This window comes from Oncorhynchus kisutch, unplaced genomic scaffold (genome assembly GCF_002021735.2).
Source record: "Oncorhynchus kisutch isolate 150728-3 unplaced genomic scaffold, Okis_V2 Okis01b-Okis20b_hom, whole genome shotgun sequence".
Taxonomy (NCBI): Eukaryota; Metazoa; Chordata; class Actinopteri; order Salmoniformes; family Salmonidae; genus Oncorhynchus; species Oncorhynchus kisutch.
This window is the reverse complement of record NW_022261978.1, coordinates 311,000-325,857: the sequence shown is the minus strand read 5'-3', so window position 1 is coordinate 325,857 and position 14,858 is coordinate 311,000. Positions and strand designations below refer to the sequence as shown.

General features: G+C 39.2%; 1 pseudogene; it reads left to right on the top strand.

The window, feature by feature from the left end:
- Window positions 1-9,327: 9,327 nt before the first annotated feature.
- On the top strand, window positions 9,328-14,455 carry LOC109877504 (zinc finger protein 883-like; annotated as a pseudogene).
- Window positions 14,456-14,858: the final 403 nt, after the last annotated feature.

The following is a 14,858-nucleotide window of genomic DNA, read 5'->3' as shown; positions in this document are numbered from 1 at the left end:
ATATGTAAATAAACGATCATATTTAAGACAAAGTAGTATGTTCAATATGGAAAATAAATAACAAAGAGCATGCCCTCATTCGTGCGCGCCACAAGCCTACTTTCTTAATGAGGAAAACATTGGATTTTTTATTTATTTTACCTTTATTTAACTAGCCAAGTCAGATAAGAACAAATTCTTATTTTCAATGATGGCCTAGGAACAGTGGGTTAACTGCCTGTTCAGGGTAGAACAACAGATTTGTTGTTCAGGGGATCAGCTCAGGGGTTTGAACTTGCAACCTTCCGGTTACTAGTCCAACGCTCTAACCACTAGGCTACGCTACTTGTTTGTTTTTCAAAAAACAAGCCTGAAACTAAAGACTGTTGACATCTAGTGGAAGCCATAAGTACTTTTTTTGTGTAGTCAATAGGCTAACATTGGAATGGCCTATGAGCTCCAAAAAAACACACATTTCCTCTGGTTTTTGCCTACCATATCAGTTATGTTATTCTTGCAGACATTATTTTAACAGTTTTAGAAACTAGGGTAGCCTAGTGGTTAGAGCGTTGGACTAGTAACTGAAAGGTTGCAAGTTCAAATCCCCGAGCTGACAAGGTACACATCTGTCGTTCTGCCCCTGAACAGGCAGTTAACCCACTGTTCCTAGGCCATCGTTGAAAATAGGAATTTGTTCTTAACTGACTTGCCTAGTAAAATAAAGGTCAAATAAAAAATAAAATATAAAAATACAACCAATTATATGCATATCCTAGCTTCTGGGCCTGAGTAACAGGCAGTTTACTTTGGGATCATCAGCCAGGCAGAAATTCAGGATAGCGCCCCTTAGCCTGAAGAGGTTAATTAAGGACAACAAAGTGAAGGAATTGGAGTGGCCATCACAAAGCCCTGACCTCAATCCTATACAAAATTTGTTGGCAGAAATGAAAAAGTGTGTGCGAGCAAGGAGGCCTACAAACCTGACTCAGTTACACCAGCACTGTCAAGAGGAATGGGACAAAATTCAGCCATCTTATTGTGGGAAGCTTGTGGAAGGCCACCCGAAACGTTTGACCCAAGTTAAACAATTTAAAGGCAATGGTACCAAATACTAATTGAGTGTATGTAAACTTCTGACCCACTGGGAATGTGATGAAAGAAATAAAAGCTGAAATTAATCACTCTACTATTATTCTGATATTTCACATTCTTTAAAACAAAGTGGTGATCCTAACTGACCTAAGACAGTGAATATTTACTAGGATTAAATGTCAGGAATTGTGAAAAACTGAGTTTAAATGTAGTTGGCTAAGGTGTATGTAAACTTCCAACTTCAACTGTACCAACCGGAAGCCAAGGATTACAGGCAACATCCGCATCGAGCTAAAGGCTAGAGCTGCAGCTTTCAAGGAGCGGGACTCTAATCCGGACGCTTATAAGAAATCCCGCTATGCCCTCAGACGAACCATCAAACATGCACAGTGTCAATACAATTACAACCACATTATGGTATCTTTGTTTGTATACACTTCTCAATTATGAGGTTTGCATCTGAATGTTGCATAAAATAAATGATAAAGTATAACAATAATTTTGAGAAGACGTAATGTGATGTTTGCCTTCTAAACGAGAGGATTGTTTTCATATGAAGGCTTAACCAAGTAATTGGACATGCCCTCGTGAGCACAGACATTATACCCTGGAACGCATTTATTATACTCATGGAACGCATTTTCCCGTGGTGCCCTGACTTCCTAGTTAATTACTGTTTACGTGATTAGTTTAATCAGGTAATACTTGCACATGGAGATTATTTGATATAACAGTCTTCACATTAATGAAAGATAGTCAGCCAACGTTACGACATAACTATCATGGTCCAAACACACCAAGACAGTCGTGAAGAGGGCCCGACAAAACCTTTTCCCTCCCAGGAGACTGAAAAGATTTGGCATGGGTCCCCAGATCCTCAATCAGCACACAGACCGTTCGTTAGCTAGCATTCGAGGTCTGACTGTTCTCAAATATTTTTGCAGTGTAAAAATAAAATGTTGGTAATTCGTGTAGTCTGACTACTGCAGCAGGCTACTGCTTGTCCATTTGCTTGCTAACATGTTATGGGATTTTCATGAATAATGACTAAATAATGTATACATTTAGCTTAGAATTATAACTAAACAGATTACTACTCTGTTAATGTATGAATGTATGAATCTTATTATAATCATAACACTGAATATAATGTGTGTAGTTTTAGTCAAGAATTAGAACAAGGACTTTCTGTTCCTTGTTAGAAACGAGCAGAGCTATCGTCAGACCGGCTGGAATACTGTGTTCCTTACTGGACATTCTGTCTCTACCCAGGGAGGGGAGAGACCTTGGGCTTGTAGTAGATTGTCTGCCACCTTTTAAACAATGTGAGAAGGCTTGTGAACTATATTGCCATTGTATCTGAGAGGAGGAGGGACATTTATGATGAAATGTGAGGTATATAAACCAATGTACATGGTATTATGACCAGAGCTCTCGGGAATAAACGCTACTGATTAATTTTGAGGCTGATCTTTGTCTATTTTATGCAAATAAGAACCTTACAAATTCTTAGAAACGGACAAAGTGTTTTGCAATTGGATTGGTTAATGAACATCTAGGAATTCATTTCCTCCAACACAACAAGAAACCCAGACGAGGGAAACGTGAAAGCATCCAGGCAGCAGCGATGAGCTTGTCATTAGTTCTCCAACGTTAGCTTTATTGTAGCGATAAAGCATTATGTTTATTGTTATGTTTTATTGTATACAAGTTATATACATAGACAGAAGGGAGTTAGTTATAAATACAATACATTTGGCTGTAATTTAGTTTAGAAGAAAGACTTACGCAGTGGTGTAAAATACTTAAGCAGTACTTTAAAGTATTTTTACTTACGTCGTCTTTGGTGGGAATCTGTACTTTACTTAAGTATTTAAATATTTGACAACCTTTACTTCACTACATTCCCAAAGAAAATTATATACCTTTTACTCCATACATTTCCCCTGACACTCAAAAGTACTCGTTACATTTTGAATGCTTAGCAGGACCGAAAATGGTTCAATTCACACACTTATCAAGAGAACATCCCTGGTCATCCCTACTTCCTCTGATATCGCGGACTCACTAAACACAAATGTGTTTTTTCTAAATTAAGTCTGAGTGTTGGAGTGTGCCCGTCTAACCGTAATTTTTTTAAAACAAGAAAATTGTGCCGTCTGGTTTGCTAAGTAGAAGGACATTTTAATTATTCATACTTTTACTTTCAATACTTAAGTATATTCGAGCAATTACATTTATTTGTAACAGTATTTTTTATTGGAATGTCACCATTTTCACCCATATTAAGAGATACAACAGAGACAAAGCACACAGAACAAAAACAAGAAAAACAGCACCCACTTACACATCTACGTGCATATATATACATACATACATACACACACACACACATACATATACCCATGCATATACACACATACACGCACGCACACACACACACACACACATATACACACCCATACATACGTACACCATTTTCCTCTTCCCGCTCTGTGCTTCTCTCACCCCATCACCATCATTGCGTCTCTCAATACATACATTTTAAACAAACTTACAAACAGTAATTAAACAAAAAAGCTCAGTTTAAACCAAGAGGTTAGGTTCCACACATTCTAAGAGAATCCTTGCAGCAGAATAGCTGATACCTCAGGTTCTAGGTCATTTAGATAAGGTTCCCATACTTTGTAGAACTGGTCTGTTTTAGAATGCAATGTACATGTCAGATATTCCAGAGGCACCCATTCAAATAGTATCTTATGCCAATCTTTAATAGAAGGAACCTTATCACTAATCCACTGTAAAAGGATGTTTTTCCTCGCTGCGAAGGTAAGGATGTTGTAAAGCCTCCTTTTACCCACAGAAGTAACATGCCTACTAGGGAGACATAACAGTAAAGAAACTGGGTCCAATTCTAGATCAACCCCTAGGATCTTTTCAATTTCTTGCAGAACACCAGACCAGTATATTTGTATTTTGGTACATGACCATAAACAATGTGTTAGGGTCCCTGTATCAGTTTTGCATTTAAGACACTGAGGGGAAGAGGAAGTGGGGCTAAAAGCATGTCTGCGATTTGGAGATATATGCAATCTGTGTATTATTCTTAATTGGATTGCTCTAGTACGGTTACATATAGATATTGTTTTTGCATATCTCCAAATGTCCTCCCACATCTCTTCGTCAATAGTAACAGACAATTCTTTCTCCCAAACTTGTTTCACCCTCTGTGTGTTGACAGCAGAAAAGGACCTTAAAGTATCATAAAACAGACTTACAGACATTTTCCTTTGTGGGAAAAAAAGCATTCTTTCAATGACAGACACATCAGGGTTACCAATTAAGGTGGTGCTCTTCAGAATATAATGTCTTACTTGTAGGAAGCGGAAAAAGTCCTGCTTTGGGAGTCGATATTTCTCGACCATCTGCTCAAATGACAACAAAATCTTATCAGCAAATAAGTCATTTAGCCTGCGTATGCCCTTATTAAGCCATAAGTTAAAGCCAGCATCCAGCAATCATGGACTGAAATCTGGGTTGTTAAGAATTGGGGTAAGAGCAGAGGTTAGTTTGGACCTTCCCAGGAAGCGTTGAACTGACCTCCATACTTTGAGTGTGTTAAGTGTAATGGGATTATTGCAGTGATCTTCTACAGACTTGAAACTTCTGAAAAATAAAAGATCCTGTAAGGGGTATTTTGAAAGAGAAGTCTCAATGTCTAACCAAATAGAGGAGTCATCATTTGTGATCCAGTCAGAAATATAACAAAGGTGGGCACACCATTGATAGAACCTGATATTGGGCAGGTCCAAGCCGCCCATAGAACTTGGCAGCTGCAATATTGCCATCTTAAGTCTTGGCTTGCGTTTACTCCATATAAAAGGAACTTAGCCATCCATTTACATCCTTTATTACCTTATTGGAGAGTAATACTGGGATCATTTGGATTGGGTAAAGTAGTCTAGGTAAAATTTTCATTTTCAAGAGGGATATTCTACCCAACCAAGAAATCGGGAGAGAGTTCCAGCGCTCCAGATCCTGTCTTATTGTATCAAACAAGGGAACAAAATTGGCTTTGTACATTAGCTGGAATTTAGGAGTTACAAATATACCCAGATACATGAAACCTGAGGGAGACCATTTAAAAGGGAAGGGGGGAGAAGTATTAGGTACAGAGTGTAGGCTACCAAGTGGCATAGCCTCTGACTTAGTAAGGTTAATCTTGTAGCCTGAGAATTCGCTGAATGATTCAATAATATTAATAAGAGATGTAATTGAAGTCTTGGGACTAGAGATGAATATCAGGACATCATCAGCATACAAGCTTATTTTATGGTGAACATCACCAATGAGCAGCCCCTGTATAGCAGGCGTTACCCTGATGGCCTCGGCCAGTGGTTCCATAACGAGTGCAAAGAGGAGGGGGGATAAAGGACAGCCCCGTCTGGTACCTCTGTGTATAGAGAAGCTATTTGACCGTAGCCCATTAGTAAGGACAGCAGCCTGAGGATCATCATATAAAACTTTCACCCATTTTATAAAGTTGTCCCCCAGACCAAATTTATTTAGAGCAAATAATAGGTAAGACCACTCCACACGATCAAATGCTTTCTCAGCATCTAGGGAGAGCACAAGACCATCCACAGCACTTTGTTGGTAGGCTTGAATTACATTAAGAAGCCGCCTGACGTTGTTGCATGACTTACGGCCCCTAATGAAGCCAGTTTGGTCTCCTTTCACAATTAGTGACAGTGAGTCCTCTAATCTTGTGGCTAGAATTTTAGAAAGCAATTTTCTATCCACATTCAGAAGGGAAATTGGTCTGTACGAGGAACAAGACTCTGGACATTTTCCCCTTTTGAGAATAAGTGAAATGTTGGCTTCTCTCAGCGTTTGAGGGAGTTGGTCATTTGAAAATGAGTGGTCAAACATATCATGCAATGGCTCAAGGATCAGGCCATGGAACTCTTTATAGAACTCACTACAAAACCCGTCTGGTCCTGGGGCCTTACCATTTTGCAGATTCTTAATTGCGAACATTATCTCTTCCTTGGTAATAGGGGCATTAAGGAGGGACCTCTGCTCTTCGGAGATAGTAGGGAGCTCAATCTTACAAAAGAAGTTCTCCATTAATTTGGGTGCATCCTTTGGCAGTTCTGAGGCATAAAGGTTTGTATAATTTTTTAAAAATGAGTCACTTATCAATTTATTTTCATATAAATGATTACCATCAGAATCAGTAATAGTAGCAATTGACTGAGAGTCAGCCCTCTTTTTAGCTAGGTATGCCAAGTACTTTCCTGGCTTATCTCCATGTTCATATAGCTTTTGCCTGACAAATCTCATTTTCTTTTCAGCGTCCTGTGTTAGGAGAGAGTCTAACGTTGATCTAATGACTGATATTTCCTTTAATAGGGCAGGAGTGGGCGTTTTAATGTAGTCCTTCTCTTTAGTTCCTAATTCACCCTCTAACATTCCCGCTTTTTCCGTCTCTTAGTAGCTGTGTATGACATAACCCCTCGCTCCTTTGGGAGACCTGTAAAGCGTATGCCAGGGGTCTGATTATCTGTTGATTGAGAGTTAAGAGAAAAATGCTTTAAACTCTGTAATAAAATATGTGAATGTATGGTCTTTAAGAATGGTTGTGTTCAACCTCCAATGTCTTGACCGATTGAATGCACCGTTGAGTTTTATGTCCAGGATCAGATATGACTATGCTTCCTATCCTAGCGGATAAAACAGACTGCAAAGACGTCTTGGGCATAAAAAAAAATCTATTCTAGTCTGACATCCATGAGGTGCAGAGAAAAAAGTGAACTCTGTTGGAGGGATGAAAAGCTCTCCAGACATCCGCATACCCCAGATCATCACAAATAACTTTAAGTGACTTAGCTTGAGGAGAGAGTGAAGCTATACCACTGGGAAACCTATCAATAAGGGGGTTCAACAAGCAGTTAAAATCTCCTCCAACCACTGCAGTGTCTGAGTTTAATTCTGAAAAGTCTAGAAATGCCTTAGTGAGGAAATCAGGGGGGTGAGCAGGGGGGAAGTAAATATTCATTATGGAAATGTTCTGCCCTTGTAAAGTACCATTAATTATAACAAAGCGACCAAATGTATCTTTCACACAATTCAAGACCTTAAGTGGTAAGTTCTTTTTCACCAGTATTGCTACACCTCTACTTCTGGATGTAAATGATGAGAAAAACACTTGACCAAACCCTCCTTGTTGTAATTTCAGGTGCTCTTTATCATCCAAATGAGTTTCTTGCAACAGGGCAATATCATATTTTTTTTTTTTTTAAAGACAGTACTTTCTTCCTTTTAATGGGGTTATGGCTCCCTCTAATGTTCCACGTACATACACGCAGTCTGTTATCTGCCATTGTATTTTGACCATTCAATATCCAGACTGGATCCTACTGTAAAAGTGGGGTGGTACCTTTTTCCATGTGTTGAACTCTCCTCTATCTCACTGAGCATAAACAAAAAATATGAACCCTGAACTCTAACTATACTAAACCCAAAATTTAAACATGTAAAGATCCAAAAGGGGGTTTTCCCACTAGCTAACCTGCAGGGGATTTCAACTCTCCAATGTAGACTCTTAAGTCCGCATTGCCGCTCAATAGCCTCATCATTTATATGTATGGAAAAGGAAATCAATAGAAGAAGATTGAGGCTCTTCCACCTAAAACCAAGCCTGGGCACCAATATAGATTAACACATATCTCAGCCTGAGCTATAGCGGCTATTACTTTAGCAAGAAAAATAATAAAGATACGAATATTATTGAGCCGGAGTCCGTGAGGACTCACACCACTGTTTCATGATCAGATTCAACCAAAAATAAACAAAGTTATTCAATGCTGTGGAGGTGCAGCTTAAAGTTATTTACCAGAGAGACTCAATAAACGCAGAAGCCTCTTCAGGTGTGTAGAGCTTTTTAGGTGATCCGTTGACCATAATCTTCAATGTGGCCGGGTATAACAGTGCGTAGTCCATCTTCATTCTCCTGAGTCGAGCCTTCGCCTCATCAAACGCTTTGCGTCTTCGTACAACCGCTGTGGAATAATCATTGAAGAATGAGACCTTTGGACCTTTATGTTGACTACCATCAGAGCCGATGTTTCTAGCCGCATCCATGACGCGCTGCTTGTCGGTGAAGTTGTGGAACTTTATAACCACCGGCCGTGGGCGCTGATTGGTACCGGGTATCGGTGCTTGAGAGCGATGGGCTCTGTCCAGCTTCACACGACCTGCCTTAGTGTCCATTTGTAGGTAGCCAGGGATCCATTCCTCAAATAATTTTACTGAACGTGTCCCTTCAGAATTTTCCGGGAGTCCCACAACACGAATATTGCATCTGCGTCCTCGATTATCCAAGTGGTCAATGTGCTCCGCCATTTCGCGCACCTGTTTCTCAAGTGCTTTTATCTTAGCGTCCATAGATGTAGTTGAAGTTTCCACTGCAGCAATTCTTCCTTCCGCCTCAACAACACGTTTCACAACGCTCTGTAATTTCAGCTGAATGGCCTGCTATTGCTTCCAAAACCGTTCTTATCTTAGCATCGAATACTTTAGTAATGTTATCAGTCATCTTTTGAATCATCAGGTACATTGTGCCTGGATCCGCAATGGTGTTAGCTTCGCTAACGTTAGCTAGCTCCTCATGCACATCCACAGGGGTGGTGGTTTTTGGTCGACTTCTTAGTAGTTCTATTGGGCATGTTGTCGGAGGTTTTTGCGAAATAGTCGTCAAGTCTCATTATATGGTAACTTATTTAGCCAATTCTACCACTTTTTCAAGCTAGGAGATTAATGTAAGAATATAAATTTACGAATGTCACGAGAGCTCGCTGAAACAAGCGTGTTCTCTCTACGGCGCCATTTTGTCCCCAGCAATTACATTTATATTGATACATAAGCATATTTAAAACCAAATACTTTTAGACTTTTACTCAAATAGAATTTTACCAGGTGACTATCACTTGGACTTGTCATTTTCTATTATGGTATCTTTACTTTGACTCAAGTATGACAATTGGGTACCACCACCAGACTTATGTTTATTTTTGACCGGAGAATTACTTGTGAATTAGTTTTGATGCATCCATTGCAAAGACTTGCATAAACAGCTCTTTGTGCTGGTAGTGTACAGCAGCTGCCATTATATCAGCAGCCAAAGACCGGAAATAGTCATTCTCAGACACCCCCTCACAAGAGGCCTATTCAGATACTCCCTCTTTGCTCATGTGTTCCAAGTCCCTGCCAGGCAAGGGTAGACGATAACAAACTACAGGATTCTTAACGTTTTGTTGACTTTTATAGATCACCTAAAATGTTATCCAGGAACTTTCTGAAGAAATATTAGGATACATGATACGTTTATTTGTTTGAACTTAATTCCGTGTTGATATTGAAGTAGATGTTTGATTGCTCTGGTCTAGGGACGCATCATTTGCAGCCTTGGGAATCTAATTTTCTCTCCGCAACTCCCTTGTCATTATCTCTACACTACAACAAAGTAGTCTACTCTACTGTAGCCAACAATTATTCATTCAATACAAAGAAACAATAGCTTACACAATGGATCGGGTAAGTCTGGCTTTAACAGTATAGGCCTGCTGTGTTGTAGAAAATGTCTCGGCCTAGTTTCAATCGTCTTTGATCCTCCACATTCCTGCGTTGGGTTTAAACGTTTCGACCAAAAAAGCATGACGGTAAAACTTGTTGGGATTTTTTTTCTTCTTCAAAGTAGCCTGCTACTATATCATGTTTAGGAATCTGTGATTATGAACGAATTATCTCTATTTTTTTCTTATTCAAAGTAGCCTACTACTATATCATGTTTAGGAATATGTGACTATGACCTAATAATCTCTCCTTCCTCCCAAAGTGTTCACATTCCTTCACTGATTTCGAACACATTGTCCATTATTTGACCAGATACTCAAGTGACCGTTCAAACAAAGAAAATAAATGTCTTCAACAATGGAAGGCAATCGATAAAGAGGCAAGATCAGGTGGGAACATTATAGCCAATGAGAGGGCAGATATGCGTGTTTCCACTAGTTTCCACAGCCACAAATGTCTATATTGCTTTATTATTTATTTAAGGTTAGACATAAAGCTAGAAGTGGTGTTAAGGTTAGGTTTAAAAAATAAATAAAAAATAATTATTGCCACGTAAGTACTGGAAAATTCACAATAAGATCAGGTGGGACCATTATTAGGCATAAAGTTAGAAGTGTTGTTAATAAGATCAATGGTAGAAATGGGCGTGGTTTATGGCTTTGTTTGCGGTAACTAGTGACGACAAGTCACTACTACCATATAAAGTGTCCTACTTTTATCAATACACTCCTGACTCCCTAATCTTTATGAAATGTATATTCGATCAAATGAGGCAGAAGCCAGATTCTGGGCCCAGTTATCCCTCTCGCTTCACCTCTTCATCGCTGTTTGAAAGGAAATGACTGGTATGAGATATATGGTGGAAACTAGCCCATGCCTCCACCAATCTAATGCTCTTAGATTTGTGGGAAGTAGTGTACAATTGAACATTTGAGGAAAAAGGAGATGTTCGAGGGATGCACCCAAATCAGAGGTTTAGACTAAATGAATACACTATTTGGTTTAATGTTAATCTATGTTGAATACTTCCAACAGGACAAATCTAGGCCGTTCCCCTCCACCCTCCCAGAGTCCCCAGGTCGATCGCCTCCCTGTACTTTACTGCTGGGTCTGGTTGACTGCAGGAAAACACCAGGGCAGAGTGGAACTGAGAGAGGAGAAGAGGAATATGGAGATGTGATTTCATTAAGTAAGAACCATGGCGTGTGGATGAGACTACAGTCTGCTTCTGTAACAATGAATTCATTATATATTGATGAAAATATCTGGTCGTTCCACCCAATTTTAAAAAGTGTACCAAAAAAAAGTTTGATTTCACATCATTTTAACATTCTGTCATAAAAAGCACATGTTCAACTTAATAAAATACATTTTGCCATCTCAAGAGGTTTAATGAAATATAAATACTATAGTAAGAGCCAATGTGCCAAATAAAGTTACATGGTTGACCGTAACATGGGACTACTGAAAACAACAAAAACCCTACATTGGTAAAACGGTCCTTTAAATCAGCCATGAATCTGCTTGTGACGGGGGGAATGGAAGCTAGTATTGTGCAACAGGAAGTAGTAATTGAATGCAGTCTTCACATAAAAAGTTATTGTTAAAACATCTCTATCATGTCTGTGTCTGGATAGAAGGGTTGAGATGCTCAGTTTCCCACCACAAAATAGCAGTAAATTGATAAAGAGTAGAACCAGCTCACCTGCTTTTACTCTGTGATTTGACTATTAGATGTTCAATGTTTCTTATGCAAAAAAATATATATTTAAAAAAAAAAAATTAAAGAATAGTTTCACCATATTAAAACAAGAGTTCAGTTCATGTAACAGGGTAGACCTTAAAATGAGGGACAGACTCACTAATCACATGAAATAAATCATGTTCAGAAATGACTGTTAAAGTAACCAAATAACTAGGGCTTTACATGCACACTAATCATTTCCTATTAAATTGATTATGGCAGTAGGCTAAGTGTGTCATTAGTCATGTAAACATCTTACTCTGCTGATCTTAATTGGTGTAAGGTCATAACCGAAGTAAGGATACGCCTTTAAAAACACCTGGTTTTCTGAGAATTCTTTAGAATTATTAGGACATGTAAACACTTTAATCAGAGTTATAGAGGTGTATTTAATCTGCATGTGCTAACAGAAGAAGCAGTGCCAGCTAACTTCTTTTGACCGAGGGCAGTGAGTTCAGGAAAAACTAAAAGTATGCTGCTTAGAAATAGTTTTCACATACAAACTAAATTTGTAATAACTCAGAATTAAATATGCTTAAAAAAAATAACATGATAATAATAACATGCTTTTACAGAGCCTTTATTTTGATAGCAGCCTGATTTCAGATGTGTCCATGTAAACAGGTTTAGTAGGGAAATTGTTCTACTTTCCAAGCATGTCAACTTTTAAATTAAACTCATATACTAATTGACTTCACAATAATCATATTATTCTGCGCTTGTAACTTTACTCAATGATGGTAAAACTTGGAGTAATTATTGTATTAGATGGGTTAAAATCTTTCTAGAAGTTACACAGGGTTGACGGAGGGACCTGTCAAAATGCTGATTTGTGTCACTTTAGTTTTTTTCCCCGCAAAAAATCCGATTCATTGAATTCTCCATGTGTTCTGTATTAAATGGCACTTTATGGAATATTACAGTTTTAAAATGCAATATTGGTATGCAATTATTACAGGAAAAATGTCAATGGGACCCAAAAGGCAGTCTTTCATAGAACGAAATCTGTTTATGGATCCATATTTGCAAAACGTAGTTATTCAATGTCTTTGTTTCACAGGGGACATCCCTCATCGTTGCTCTCTCAGTGGGAGGGGCTTATCATCTGGGGAGCCTCAACAACATCATGATGCTGACAAGAAAGAGAAGAGTCTCTCCAGATCAGAACACCTCAAGAAACACCAGCATAGAGGTATAGGGAAGAAACCTCACCACTGCTGCTTTGACTGTGGGAAGAGTTTTGCTAAACAGAAGGAATTGATGATTCATGAGCATATTCACAACGGAGAGAAACCATACCACTGCTCTCAGAGTGGTAAGAGTTTTGCTGAATTTAAAATCTTAAAATCTAATCAGAGAATTCTTACAAGGGAGAGGACTTACACCTGCTTTGATTGTGGGAAACACTTCAGTCGATCAGGAGACCTGACTGCACACCAACGCATACACACAGGAGAGAAGCCTTATAGCTGTGATCAGTGTGGGAAGAGCTTCAATCAATCAGGATCCCTGACTACACACCAATGCATACACACAGGAGAGAGACCTTATAGCTGTGATCAGTGTGGGAAGAGCTTCCGTCATTCAGGATCCCTGACTACACACCAACGCATACACACAGGAGAGAAGCCTTATAGCTGTGATCAGTGTGGGAAGAGCTTCAATCATTCAGGATCCCTGACTAAACACCAACGTATACACACAGGAGAGAAGCCTTATAGCTGTGATCAGTGTGGGAAGAGCTTCAATCATTCAGGGTCCCTGACTACACACCAATGTATACACACAGGAGAGAAGCCTTATTGCTGTGATCAGTGTGGGAAGCGCTTCCGTCATTCAGGATCCCTGACTACACACCAACGCATACACACAGGAGAGAAGCCTTATGGCTGTGGTCAGTGTGGGAAGAGCTTCAATCATTCAGGAAACCTGACTACACACCAACGCATACACACAGGAGAGAAGCCTTATAGCTGTGATCAATGTGGGAATTGCTTCAGTCGATCAGGAGCACTGAATACACACAGGAGAGAAGCCTTATAGCTGTGATCAATGTGGGAAGAGCTTCAATCATTCAGGAAACCTGACTACACACCAACGCATACACACAGGAGAGAAGCCTTATAGCTGTGATCAATGTGGGAATTGCTTCAGTCGATCAGGATCCCTGTCTGCACACCAATGCATACACACAGCAGATAAACCTTATAGCTGTAATCAGTGTGGGAAGAGCTTCAATCGATCAGGAGCCCTGACTACACACCAACGCATACACACAGGAGAGAAACCTTATAGCTGTGATCAGTGTGGGAAGAGTTTCAATCATTCAGGATCCCTGACAAAACACCAACGCATACACACAGGAGAGAAGCCGTATAGCTGTGATCAATGTGGGAAGAGCTTTGCTCTATCTGGAAACCTGACTACACACCAACGCATACACACAGGAGAGAAGCCTTATAGCTGTGATCAATGTGGGAAGAGTTTCAGGAAGATAGAATACTTGACTATACACCAGCGCATACACACTGGAGAGAAGCCTTATAGCTGTGATCAGTGTGGGAAGAGTTTTTCTCAAAATTCCACCCTGACTACACACCAGGTCACACACACTGGAGAGAAACCTTACTCCTGTCTATGTGGAAAGAGCTTTGCTCATTCAGGGTCACTGAAAAACCACCAGAAAACACAAACATGTTTTCTTTCATCTCCCTCCTCTCTGGCACCGGTTCCAGATCCCTAAATACAGTTTCAATAGAAAACATCTTGTAAAGAGTCATCCATCTCCCATTCTTTAACAGTTTACTAAGTCTGATTACCATGGTAACCTGTGTAGCATAATATGCAGCTCTGGATCCATATGTATCAAGCATCTTGGAGTAGGAGTGGTGTGTGGTGGGGAGTAGGAGTGTTCAGAGCTGTATCTTATTTCTATATCTCCTATTATCCATTAAATAACTTTAATGTAGAATGTTTCAACAATACAAGGTGTGTATTCATTTTAAAAAATTACATCCATTATCTGCTCAACAACGTCTGCTTTTCACATTAATTATATGTTTTTAAAATCTATATCATTTTTAATGAGGATCATTGGCCTCTTGTATAAATAATTTGGTCCTAAAAGATGTTCTGCCAATTGGTCTGAGGGTCACAGTTACCTGCATGAACCAAAACCGAGTGAGAGAAGAGCGAGCACTCTCTTCAGAAATACAATTCCAGCACAATGTCCTGTACATTACCATTCTACTTCTTTTTGGTGAGTTGTTACGTGGAACAAATGCTTGTATGAAAATATTGTAAAACATCTGGAATGTGGTTTCCTTGTTTTGTTTTACATTGCTGATTGCATATTCATATTTTAAATATGTATCTTTTTCAAATGTGTATTGTTTAGTTGTATTCT